At 38.4% G+C, this 14,247-nt stretch overlaps 1 protein-coding gene across 2 annotated transcripts in view; it reads right to left on the bottom strand.

The window, feature by feature from the left end:
* Positions 1-12,223, bottom strand: part of foxp1b (forkhead box P1b) — a 130,466-nt gene extending 118,243 nt beyond the window's left edge. The window contains exon 1 of one of the 2 annotated variants that reach the window (XM_065954973.1): positions 11,930-12,223. The gene's annotated coding sequence lies outside the window, so the exon portion shown is untranslated. The remainder of the gene's footprint in view (positions 1-11,929) is intronic. The other variant, XM_065954972.1, reaches the window with a different exon arrangement.
* Positions 12,224-14,247: the final 2,024 nt, after the last annotated feature.

The raw sequence follows: 14,247 nt of genomic DNA, 5'->3' as shown, positions 1-14,247 counted from the left end.
AAAGCAAAACTTGTTTGATTGTGTTTAAATAAACAGAGCCAAATATGACTGATTTTTTTAATGAAGGTATGTATGTCCTATTTACTCTACAAATTAAATGTAATTGATAAAATGTTAATAAAATAAATATGTGCACTTTATAACATTTTACACACTATATAAAGTGTTTGTTAATAATTAGAAATTGATTTGTATGTCAATAAAGTTTGAATGAGTTTATTAGGAAAAGAAAACATTGTTGCACATTATCAAAATCAGATTGCAAAGTTACCTTAGTTTGTGACATATCGGATCTGGAAGTGTAAATAACGGTGGTGTCTGCATTAAGTTGAATTTGCAGTTGGGGCAAATTTGTGGAAGGTCATTGATACAAATGCTAAACAATAACAGGCCTAAGGAGGAACCTTGAGGTACACCTTTATCCATGATCATATAATCAGATTGAAATCCTTGAATCTTCACTCGTATCTTCATCACACACTGTGATGAAGATACGAGTTAAACCAGAGAAGAAAATGTTGTGAAAGACCAATTGCATAAAGTTTGTCGAGGAGGAGGTAGTGTTAAAAAGCCTTGGTAAGGTCTATAAATATGGCAGCTGTTAGCATGTTGTTGTCTGAAGATGATGTAAAATTGTTGGTAAGTTTCAATAAAGCTGTGGTTGTAGAAAAGTTAGGTCTGAAGCCAGATTGGTATGGGGATAAGATATTGGAGTCATTAATATATTGGGAAAGTTGATTTAAGATTTCATTTTCAAATGTTTTGGCTACACAATTAATTATTGCGAAAGATATATAATTGTTGATATCATGAGGTTTACCAACTTTGAGCAAGGGAGTAAATCGAGCACATTTCCAATTTAATGGAACTTAATGGAAGTGGGTATGACAGAACATGAGAGGCAATTTTTAGAAACTTAATCTCCAGACCATCTTGGCCAGTGCCACTGCTTGAGCTAAGTCCATCTATGACCCTGAGAACAACCTGCACTTCCCAATCATTAGCACCTTTTAGTGGGTCTGACTCCTGAATGCCTAAAAACATACCTCCTTTTAGTGGTGATGGCAGCACAAGTAGCCCTTATCAATAATTTAACACTTCTAGGCAAATGTTGTGATACTATCAAATAAAGTTGCACCAAAGTTAGAAACCATGGGAGATGTACTATGATTGAGTTTGATGTTTTTGTGAGAGGGTGAATGAGGCTGTAGTGTAACATGCGTTGAGTGGTTTGAAAACTAAAGGCTCTCAAAAACCTCCAAAAGAGCAAATAAATACAGACCTAGCATCCATAAAGTTAGTGAGGAGATTTAATTGTTATGTAACCCCACCTACAATCCTTAAAGGACGAATATGGGATTTTTTGATCCAGCAGATGTCGCCCTTGAGCTCCAGCATGAAACCATAACAACTTGCACTCCATTATTGTGTTAGCATGCTAATGCTAGCGATCGTTATTATGCTCGTATCTTCATGTAAATTCACACAAAATGACCGTGATCTAAAATGCTTACATGACATTCAAATATGCAGTGAGTACAGTATGTTATTCTTCTTTTCTATAGGCCCTCAATTAAACAACTTTTATACACAAGGTAATGAGCCGGCCGGCCGTCCCTGCGATGTAAACGAAGTGTAGCTACGGCTCGGAAAGCTCTGAAAGCATCACAGACAGGGGGACTCGGCTGTCGCACTCATTGTAGACAGTGATGACTCGCAATTATTTTCAGAGGATATATTTGATTTCTGCGACATTTAAGTGTGAAAAATTGCATACTCTTCTTTTAAAGTTAAGCTAGTGATCAGGTATTGCAGGAGTGCATTGAGAAAAATTTGTGCTAAAACAAATCAATGGCTTGAACCATTAAGACACCCCACTCCCAGTACCTCATCTAATAAAGGACAGTCTCTGGGAACACACATGACTGACCCATGCAGCTGGGGACAATTACAAGGGATTGGTCTTTTAGGGCTGTCAACCACTTACTTGACCCGGTAGCTTAAAGACACAGAGAAGATCCACATGATTTAAACTCCTCCCGGAGAGGTGCTCTCAAGGTTAGAGAGTCAATGCAGACATTAAAAGATCAGTGTGTGTCCCACTTGGGAACAATTACTCCTAGTCACAGCTAAATGCACACTTGATTGAACAGAAGAGAGGCAAGAGACAATTCAACAAATAACAATCCCAGGAGCCATTTGGGATCACAGTTAATGATAATAATTAAAAGCCCTGGTGATACCGCCTTTATTGGCTAAACTCATTTTTTCCCTTTTAAAGAATGAGCCAGTCTTTGGAAGAGATAAAGCTTTCAAAAAATTAAATTTTCTAGACAAACTTATGTTGCTTATGGCACAGAAACCAATGCAGGGTGACTTGTAGAAAAAGCTGCATGATGGGAAGAGCTATTTCGATTTCCCATTCACTTAAAATGTATATCTCATAGAAAACACAGCAAGTCTTGCCAGACACCTTGATGAAATACTCAAAATTAGGTTGAACCTCAACAACAAGAACAGGACAATTACGAGACAGAATTCTTCAACACAGAGACATAAATATAAAATTGAACAATAAAGTTAGTAAAGTACCGAAGTAACAGTTTGACCCCTCTCCCACCACAAATACAAAATCTATGCCTCTAACTTCTGGTTTGATGTGTGGACAGTAATAAACTATAAAATATACATTTTAGAGTGAGTACATATCACAATTATCAATAACAACAGGTTTAATCTCAGTATGTGGGGTTCAAGTGTGTCTAGTAAAAAATATGATGGGGGTGCAATTGCCAATAAAAAAAGCCAACTAAGTAAACAGGAATTCTGAGTAAAATGGTCAACCTTGTCCTATAGTCCTTTTGTACACGAATAGGGCTTATCAATTTTGGAACACATTTTCCCATCATTTGCATAAGCTGTTTGTTGTTTGTGGTACTGAATCTTTTTTCATAGGATCTGTTTATTTGTTTAATTGCATTAGAAAATCAGTTTCACATTGTTATTTGATATGCAGATGTGGCTGGCACTACACTTTTTGGTTGATAGTGGCTATAGATGACAGACTAGCACAGCTGAAGAACAAGCAGCAGGTTTCAAAATGCCCGCAGTAGAGAGAAGCATAAGTCCTGGAAATAGGGGTGCTCAAAATTGCACACAAATAAAGCAATCAGCTTATACGTTTTAACTTGTTTTTCCATTGAGAATCTCACTTGGTGCAATAGCAAAGCAAATATTGTGCTGTGGAAACCTGTGGATGCTTGCTTTACAAGCAGTAGCCCAAGCAAACCTCAATTATTTACAATTCCACTAGGCACAACCAGTGGCAGGGACCTGAATAAAAGTGGACGAGCCCACAATTCATTCCATAAATAGCGCAATAGCTTTTCGTTTTACAGTATAGCCTACAGCAAATGTTTTTGCCTGCTGCTGTGCATTGAATTGCTTTTTGTGTGAGTGTGACATTTTAGATGCGTTTGCTGTGCGTTAGTGTGCACTGCAATGTTACTGACACATTAAAGTACAGAACGGCCGCCTCATAGCCATCAGGGACATTCAAAACTATGATCTATAAGAACAGATAAAGCAGTATAAGTAGTTGTCACACTAAATTTAGAAATTCTAGCTGAAATTCTAGCTGAATATTATTTTGGAACCTCTAGAACAATGTCTGTGGAACAACTGCACAAGTCAAAGACATAAGTAGGTCTGCTGCTCACATGTTGTCATGAATTGAGGAGTCTTTTCACAAAAACTGCACCTAAGGTTTGTTTACTTAACATTAAATCGCCATTTGCTTCTCTTGTGAGTTCCCATTCTTTCGCCACAGCTTGCAACCATTCCGCCAAATGGGCACCCATGTGACTGTAGTTGCCAGTCGTCGCTAATATAATGAGTCTCCGTTACATAGAAGTCTGTCGCAACAGACGTTCAAGAAACGCAGGTTATTAACACTCGACAAGCACTTGAGAGTGATTCTGTTAGCTTTGGTATCACTGTAAAGCTCTGGTATGGCCGTGTCTGTGAAGGATCGCAGTGATGGGACATTGAACCTCGGATCCAGGGTAGACAGGAGAAAACGAAAGCCACGACGGAGTAAGGTCGCAAATCCTTAGCAATAAAACTTGCAACAGATTTTGTTATCTTTTTTGCCCTGTCAGAGTTCGGTGCCAGCCTTGATACGAGTGCCTGTTCAGCAGTTTTCTGTTTGGCAATGGGCACAACTTTTTTTTTCTCCCCAACATTAGCTCGGGGTGGAAACGGGCAATATGATTTCTCATATTGATGGTGTTTCCTCTTCGAGAACCTCCCTCAGATAGATCATGGCTATCCACAAGATGTCGAGAGGCCATACAGGTAGCGCAGTTATGACAATTAATCATAGCGGCGATGCAAAATGCAGTTAGTCTAACTTAAAGGAAGAATGTAAATGGTAAATGGACTTGAGCTTATATAGCGCTTTTCTAGTCTTCTGACTACTCAAAGCGCTTTTACACCACATATCAGACCTATTCACACACTGATGATAGTGATCTCTATGTAGTATCATCCATCAACAGTAAGTAATCCCATTCATACACTGCCACCGAAGCAGCAGGAGCAATTCGGGGTTAAGTGTCTTGCCCAAGGACACATCGGACATGTTGCCCAGCTGGGGATCAAACCCTGGACCTTCCGGTTCAGAAGCGACAACTCAACCAACTGAGCCACAGCCGCCCCTTATGTGACATTTTACACATAAATAGAGCAGAAATCAAGTATATCCTGTGTAAATGTCTCTCTGAGTCATGACTGTCTAGAGTGAGAAGCCTGAGTTGCGCCAGCTGTAATGTTGTCGGAGCCGCGTTTACATCATGTTTACATGGACAGGACGGCATTGCATGTAAAGCTGTTAAGTCAAGGACTAGAGAAAAGAACAACATAGCCTACTCACTGCTTATTTGGATATCACGCAAGTGTGCTTTTTTCACGGTCATTCCATGTCAATCAATGCACAATATGAAGCTATGAGTTAACCAAAGTGTGGTATTGTTAGCCTGCTTAGACAACAATGCAGGCCACAGGCAATCATCTCCAGCAAAGGACAATTTTGTCAGCCACTTGTGCTTAATGGTGTGTTCTAATTGGATTACTCAAGTTATGCAATGCTAATGCTACTACAGTGACCTGTGTAAGCAAGAAGATGAGCGGAATGATGGCGCAGATGACACCAGTCGTTACACCTGTCCAGGGGTCATCAGTGGTCACACGTTACTTTGCTGATATAAACACTTAAACTGCGCTCGCGGGAGATGAGAATATCCAGTGAATAATCACATCACCCTGAGCTTAGCGTCTTTCATGTTCAGTTCAAAAAGGATCAATAATGAACTCACGGTGTCCTGCAAGGCAATAATGAGTGGCAAGCAGGGCTACACTGTTTCTGTTTCTTTGCACACTATTTTTATTGCCAGATGCCTCAATATATACTGAATGGGGCGGCAGTAGCTCAGTCTGTAAGGACTTGGGTTGGGAACCGGAGGGTTATCAGTTCAAGTCCCGGTGCGGACCAAGTATGGAAGTTAGCTAGAGAGGTGCCCGATCACCTCCTGAGCACTGCCAAGGTGCCCTTGAGCAAGGCACCAAAGTTCACTATAGCAACACCCCTAGTTCCACTTGCGCCCTATGCCCACCAAGCCTTCTTGCAGTAAATCAACATAAGCTTGTATAAATTTACTTGAGTTTATATATCACTTTTCTAGTCTTCTGACTACTCAAAGTTAATTTACACTGTAAGACACACCTACCCATTCACACCCATTCACACAATGATGGCAGTGACACACTGATGACAGACAAATGTCAGTCACACTCTTCGATCAATACAGGCAAACGACAGCGAGCCTGAAGGTTAACTGGAAAAGTAGGGCCTCAAACCACAACAATGGGCATGAACATTGAGTGGATCCTATTTAGGGCTGAACGACATATCGTTTGAGCATTGCAATTGCACCTTTGAGGGAGTGTATTACCATTAATAATGTATGTTTTCTCAGTGCTTGTTTAAGCTATGGCTTTATATGTGGTCTGTTAATGAAGCAAATGTGGCACAGAGTTTTTCTTTCAGCAGCTTCAACTGCTGTTTACTTATAGTTTAGTGATGTGTGAGTTAGTGGGAGATGGTGATCTGGGAGTATAGTTTGGTGAAGTGTGAGTCGGCAGGTAGTAAGAGATGGTGACCACTCATTGTCCCATGGGTCCCATGCTGCTGTCATGGTTCAGCAGAGGGCTGAACCAAACTATATATCACAGAAAGAAAAATATTGCAATGTCAGTTTATTCCTAAATCATGCAGCCATTAACTCTGTATGATTACATAAATCAGCAAGCAAGAGATAGTAACTAAATAAATTATGGAGACTAGGAGGCAGTAAGAGTTAACTCAAATTAAATTGAGTGCCAAACACTAAACACACCATTCTTGTCTCAACAAGAGTAAGAGTGGATACTGTCACCACCCTCCCTGAATAGGTCACAAAACTGTATCAGTACGCTACCCAAATATAACAATCACAGGAGTAGTTAAAAGATGGAGCCACCTTAAATTTCCAGTGTTTACATGAAAGGGCTGTGACTGGTGTTTGGACCTGTGAGAGCCTGTGACTGTAATGAGATTCCCTGCTGTGACGCAGTTGATAACTGTGGTAGTGGGGTTGTTGTAGGCTCATCTGTAGGGGAGAGACTTGTAGGTGGCTTGGGGGAGCAGTGCCAGAGTTAATTACCACAGGTGAAATCTGTTAAGTGATTGCTCTCCTTCTTCTCTCTGTGCAGTAGCAGGCTGGAGCTGGACAGATACACATACTCACAAGCCTGAGCAGCAGTCTGTACTCCTCGCTGGAGGAGCATTTTCCTTTTGGATTTTTAAGATAAAAGAAACTTGAATAAGGTCTGGAGACACCGGGCAAGCTCTGTAAAGATTTGTTTATGTTAGCTGATAGTGTGTGTGTGCAAAATTAAAAAGTCTAAATACCAACTTGATGTAGCCGTGTGCATTTGTTGTGCTTAAGCGAACCTAGTAGCAGTCAACTGCACATAAGAGTTCATTAATTTTCAAGCGACAGTAGATACACTAAATGCACGATACATGTCATGATACCAGGCTCACAATTAGAGGTGGGGTAAAAAAAATCGATACAGTACAGTATCCTGATATTTTGTGTGGCGATATTATATTTGCTCATGGCAGCCACAAGTATCAATATTTTTATTATGATATTTTTTATGCATTTTTAATTTGCAACTGCTGAAGGGGTGGCACAATTAATTTTGAACAAGATGCATTGTTAAAGGGATACTTCACCCGTTGAAACATGAATCTGTATTGACATTGGGTCATATGTAGTAGAGATGTCAAAGAAATGTTGAAGTTGGTGCCTTCTTGGCCGAGAAAAGGCAGAAAGTGTCTTTTTGGCTCATGTGGATGAGAGACACCAAATCCCAGAATGCACAGCACTGCAGGCCACTCCCAGTAAGGTCAGGTTTACAGACATATTTACTTCAACACATACGGCCGTTTCCTCAACTGATTCTGAGATTTCTTCCAGAAGGAATTAGCATCTTGGAAATTCCTGGCAGAAAACAGACTCTATGTCTGTGTCCATAGGCAAACAGTGAGAGCACAGACACTACCAGTCCGCCCCAGCTCGAGCCGGCGCCGGCTCCTCGTCCTCACCGCGGCAGGCGGCGGCCGCAGCAGCCAAGACACAAGACCGGCCTGTTGGCAGCAGCCATCTCGCCGCTATATTTATATATTTTAAATTAAATTAAAATTTTCAAATTAAATTATCAGCATTCTCCATAGAGCCTGTTAACATATCTTCCAAGCAATATGGCGGACGTTAAGTTTCGATTCTGGGAGTGAGTTCCCACCCACTGATATGTGATTGGTCTGTAGCTTCAGTGGTCGAAAATATGAGGATCTAGCGTTGTAGTTTCACCTCGCTAACCGCAACAGCTTCCGATGACGCAAAATGACGATTTTTGTGTCATCGGAAGCTCCTTTTCAGACTCAGAAATACAAAGATTTCCCATCTCAGGGAAAAATGAGGGCGGGATGCACGACCATTCAAAGATACTACCAGGTTTCTAATGATACAAAGCTCAATGAAAATGGGTGAAGTATCCCTTTAAGCATTTATGTTAAAGTTTGATTACACTAAAATACAAATAAAAAGACTGAAGTGAGATGAACAGACTGAGAATTTGATCTTATTTGACAAAACAGTTCTTGATTTGGTTTAGTGTAGTGGACATAATATGCAGTTAATCGCAATATATTGTATCACAATTCTCAGAATCTCGCAAAATGTTAAAAATCGCAATAGAATCGTGTCTTGAGTATCGGGATAATATCATGTCGTGGGGACTCTGGTGATTCCCACACCTACTCACAATACAATTATATAAAAATGTTCTATGATTTTATACATTTTATTTTAAAAAATAAACTAAAGTCAATTGATACATAATTTTATAGATTTATTTATAGATTTATTTTTCAGCCCTTTCATGCCTCCACTCTAGAAGTAGGACAATGTATAGAGTCAGAAACTGGGGAGAGAGTGAGTGGGGAACATTGGGTACCCCATTGTAAGGACTTTTTGTATTATCAGGTATTGTAACATCTGTAGGAGCACCTATGCTAACTACTGCTAACAATAACCACCCAAATATCAAATAGACAAACACAACCTGTCAAATTACGAGGACCCTCACTTAATGGGGAGTTTAAAATGATGTTTTAGGTACAGACAGAAGAAAGTGGTTTGAAAATAGAGCATTAAGATGCATGCTAAGTAGTGTCACCATGGTAAACATAATACTCTGAAGATTAAATCAAACATTTTGAGACATTTATACGTCTAAATCTAGGTGTTTTGATATTCACAACAGCAAAATCTACACTGATTCAGTGCTGTGATGAACAGACCAGACCTTAAATAACAACATTTTATTCACTGATGACTTAAGTTTGGACAATAACATTGTTAAATTTAAAGGCAAAGAGAACAGAGGTGGTCTATCAACAAAATTTGCATTGCTGCATTCTCCCCATGCCCATTACTCTCTCCTTACTTCAAACTACTTCCTACTCAGATCTAAGTATTCTGATGGCTTATCACATAGTGAGCAGCAGGTTTAGCTTAAGTAAAGCGCCCAAAATGCATGATCAAAGCACACCAACCTTTCACCCAACTGAAAACACTGCCAGAAAGTCAAGGATTAAGCCCTTTAAGATGTTCTCCTGCAACTTAATGTGAATTATGATGGCCACTAAAACTTGCATCATTTTAAAAAATGTATATTTTCTTAACCATGTCGTGATGATCAGTGAACGGCACAAATATTCCCACTATGGAACAGGTGATGAAGCAAAGCACCACCACAGCAGCAACAGTTATCACCAGAGGAAGAGAGAGAGAGGAAGAGAGAGAGAGGAAGAGAGAGAGAGAAAGAGAGAGGGAGGGGGGGGATACGCACCACAGACAATGACTACATCCAGACCTCACTGAGTTTTGGGACATGGAGCAAGTTTTCACATTAAGATAGTAGGTCTGTTGTTATGTGTCCTCCAACCAAAATCATACTGTACAGATTTTTTTTTTTTTTTAAAGGCACTGTCTTGGTGACTTGAGCTGATATGACAGTGCTTTACTTCAGCACTAGGCACTGTGCAGTGTCTGCAGTGCCTTTTGATATGACTGTTTGTGTCCATTTATGTTATAAAGCACGAATTAAGATGTCACACAATTATTCATTTTGCTAACACTCTTCCCCTGTGCTTGTGTTTGGTACATCTAAGATGCGTAAATCGCAGGAAAAATCAATGTGCCAAAATAATCCCTTTGTTCATCTGCCCACTTGTCATGCTTTGTGCAAAAATGTTTTGAAGGGTAAAAGCAGCAAATATATCTAAAAAAAATAGAGCTGCAGAATCCTATTAACCAAAATATGGTATTTAAATGTGTGGTCACAAACATTGTGGCCTTCTTGTGAAAAAGGGTGCCATTCCACTCAGGGCTTAGAGTCCCCACATTATAGGGGTGAGTGACTGATTACATTTTACCAGTTGGGCCTCACCTCTATAAAAAAAATAGCTTACGCCCCAGCATGAAGAGGTCAAACTAGAAACAAGGACATATTTGGCCATTAGGGACTATGCTTCAATACAGTTTCTACACTAACTCTATCTCAGATTTCAAGATATTTTATTCCCAACAACCACTCACCCTGCCAGCAGTTTAATCAGTTGTAGTATTGGGCAGAGCTATTCTTGTTTTTAAGGGCAAATGTAGGGACAGTCTATGATTGTATAAATGCTAGATGTCTGCATATAATAACTATCAATCATCAGAAAGACAAAGTTTATTCTGTGTTTTGTCCACGTTTTCTTGTGTGAGGCTTTTCACTTTCATTTTGTGACAAAAATGTGTTGTTTTGTTTCTTTTTCTTTAGATAATAACTAATCCAGATCCAATAGAGAGGGACGAGGGAGCACTGTTAAAGCTGCAGTTTACTTTATGTTAACATTCAAATGTTTATAATATTGCTCTTGTCAGCAGCTCTCTTGAAGTGTATTCTATAAGAGAAATATGTATTTCTTACCTGCATGCATGCCATTACCAATAGATTTGATCATGTATTTTGGTGAAAGAAGTACATTTTTCTCGCATTACAACAGTGATAAAATATATGCAATATTTGTTTTTGTACAAAGGCAGTTAAAGACTTGTATTTAATATTACAACAAAATAAATATTCTAGTTGAATTCACTGGGCTCCATGTTGTCTGTGTATTGTTTTTTTTTTCTTTTTTTTATCTGCAGTAGTCTACCGTGCATAACATAATGTAAGTAACTAATTTGGTCTATTTGCACTCTAAGAAAATATCATAATAGTTCAACATAATAGTTGTACATATTGCTGTAATAAAGTGATATTTTTTCTAAGCATTCTTCAACCAGGATAAAGACTTACAACTTAAGCCAATTTACATTCAACAAAATGTCCAACTGGCACAATACATCTTACCTGATCCAATCAAACTAGTTGAAAAAAATACTGATAAAAAAATGCAATTGTTACATTTTAAGTGTGAATTTGTGATGTAAAAACATTAAATTAAGGTGGGTGTAATTTATGTAATAATTAGGCTACTATTAATAAAAACTATCATGTAAACACCTGCTTCATGTGTAGGCTAGACTATTTTGTGCAGCATAACAACAACAAACAGCACTAGTAAAGCCTCAGTTCCGTTTGGAGGAAAGTAAGCACGTGGGAAAAGTTCTTTCTCTGGTCTTAATTCAGAAAAATCACAGCACTCAAACTTGTAGGCATTGTAATAGGCCTAACTGTTTACGACTACCGCAAAGCAGCCCCTAACCAAACTCATGTCCGAGAAGCCTCGACTATGAAAAAATAAAATAAAACTTGAAAAAATAGTTAGATACTGTTAACAGGCGCTCATTAAACTGCGATACCAGCCACTCCTCAGCCTTACAATACAGGTGTTTATCCTTGTATTAAGATATTTAAAAAAAAAAATCAACACTCAGTAGAAGATGACTGTGTGTGTTAGTGAGTGCAGCTGCAGGATACGATAGGATAAGATACGAAAACAAAGCCAATGTGATCACTGCAAAAGTGAAACTAACCATTATTCAAAATGTTTAACAACAGCAAACCGGGGGACGCGAACAGCAACAATTCATATTAAATGAACGAACCCGAGCACGCACACTTGAGTACCGAGCACACGTTAGACAACAAATACACACCAACAATTTTCCTTCGCTTGCCTCCGGAATTTGTAGCGACGCTGGGTGGCTGGGGTTAGGTTTCAGGACGACAAACAAACTTAACTACAAGTAGAAGGAGAAAATCTTACCGAGGCATCAGAAACAGCAGATTGTGGAGTTTCGCACTCGCTGACACACAGCCTGTCCCGTTTGAAAGGCAGAGCTCCTTTATAAACGTAGTTATTAGTTTTAACACACCAAGGAAATAATAAAAAGGCAAGAATCGCTGATTTGGATGTTGTTGTTTTGATGTTCCAATACCATGACGTCATATCCACCTGCCGGGTAAATAACGTGCATATCATCGAAGTTCCTTCAAAGAAATAAAGTCAAAAGAAGAAAACAGTGGCACTTTGTCGGTCGTTTCTACAGTGAAATGTAACGATATGCGTTAGTTTGAGCTCAAAGTCTTAACAGGAGAGGGGCTGTCATATTTCTAAGCTGAATAATTACAACTGAGGCGAATACAATTCTGTTAATTCAGAAAATTCAACTGTCCTTTTTTGAGGTCAATCGTACATTTTCCAAAGCGTCACTACAAAATAAAAAAAGAAAAAGGGGGGGGGGGGTAGACATTAGGCTCCCATGACATGTTTTATATCAATTGTGAGGAGTCTTAACTAAAACAATATGGTTTTTGTAGGGATAACCAAAGTGCTGACAGGTTCCTTTGATAATAACCACATTGCCTAATAGAAAGTTTGACTGTATCTAAATTTCAAAAACGTTTTGAAGAATCTCTGTTTGCGACAATGTATTGCATTTATAAAGGTCTGCTCTGTTTTAAAAATATCCTTAAACATGTGACACAGAATTATCACATTACACTCAAGCTGTCCAGTTGAAAGCAACATTTAGTTCAACTCAAGACAAATGTATTAAGAACTTTATACCTCAAAGCTCATTTCGGGCCAGTATATTTATTAGATGCATGGCAGGAACGCTGTTGATAAACCCCTCAACCAAGTCTGTTTCTTAGTCAAGAGCGCCACCCTCTGACCATGCTCAGTCACTGATTTATTAGTGTCTTTACACAGAATTTCCAATCAGTTTTATGTGACTTTATGAGGATTTAAGTTAATATTCTTAAATCTTTAAGTCACTACACTATTTCTTACCTATCTTTTTATTGCAATAATAATAATAAAAAATGCTGAGGAAATTTTAGAGCATTGCATTATTAATTCAGAAACCCCTCAAAAAAGTATAACGCATTTCTTAATCCAAACAGAAATTCATTAACAAAAAAAGGAACCATTGAAGATTTTTTTATTTTACAGACATTATATTGTGTTACATACGAGTTATTGTAACAGCTGACACAAAATAAGTAAACAGAAAATCACAGCATTATCTGCTTTTTCTCCTGTGTCACAAACCTGGGGTGTTTGATATAACCTACCAAGAAACATTTAAAATACAACCTCAATCTAAATGAATAATAACAATGTTTAACAGTTGACACCATTAGCCTACACCATAATTGTCATACGCAAAGAGGTTTGTAAAAGATTTCCAAATAAAATGAAAGCATAGTAACATACTGTAAGTTACATTTTGCAAAAGTAAATGCATATCCTTATCCATAATAATAATAATCCAAAGTTCCAGAGAGTGGGAGCAGCAATGGAGTCCCCCCAGGACCGATAGTTTGTCCTGCAGGAGGTTTGCATCCGCAGACCTGAAAATAAATGGTATGGTATGGTGGTATGCATGTACCCTGAGCGATAAACAAGTACCCTGAACAATTGTGATTAGGGTTAGGATGCTACAGAGGTGATTTCAGACATATGAATTGAGGCATGTAAGAGCGTGAAATGTAACAATGACCCGAAATGTAAAAACAAACCAAAATGTTGTTACAAAAAATGAAATAAATCCAGAAATGTAATAACTGGTCGATAATGTAACAAGATGCTGAGCCCAAAATGTAATAACTTTTTGCCCAAAATGTAACAACTTGTTACGTTATGGAGCAGGCAAAATATTTTTCTCCTAATAAGGTAATAATTTTATTACATCATATACAAAGTGAATTTATGGATTAAATGGCTTATTGCTTCTATGTAAAGTGTAGTATCATACACAAATGCCCCCGTCCCCCATGTATATTCACTGGACTTGAACTGCTTCAATTTCAATAAAACTGGAAGAATGGGGTTGGACCTTTAGTTTTTATATTTATATACAGTCTATGGTATTTATGTATGATTGCTGTTGCCCAAGTAATTTATAGTTTTTTGTTTTCTATCTTAGAGGGATGAAAGTGAGAAGATTACACGCAAGACATTAAGAGGCCAATTATGGAGACATAAAAATAATACACATAGCAATAGAATTTGAATGTTTGAATTTGATCTTAATGTGTTTAATGCTTATAAATTATTTTGTACTGATGATTGGCGAA

This window comes from Labrus bergylta, chromosome 5 (genome assembly GCF_963930695.1).
Source record: "Labrus bergylta chromosome 5, fLabBer1.1, whole genome shotgun sequence".
Taxonomy (NCBI): domain Eukaryota; kingdom Metazoa; phylum Chordata; class Actinopteri; order Labriformes; family Labridae; genus Labrus; species Labrus bergylta.
This window is presented reverse-complemented; position numbering and strand designations above follow the sequence as displayed.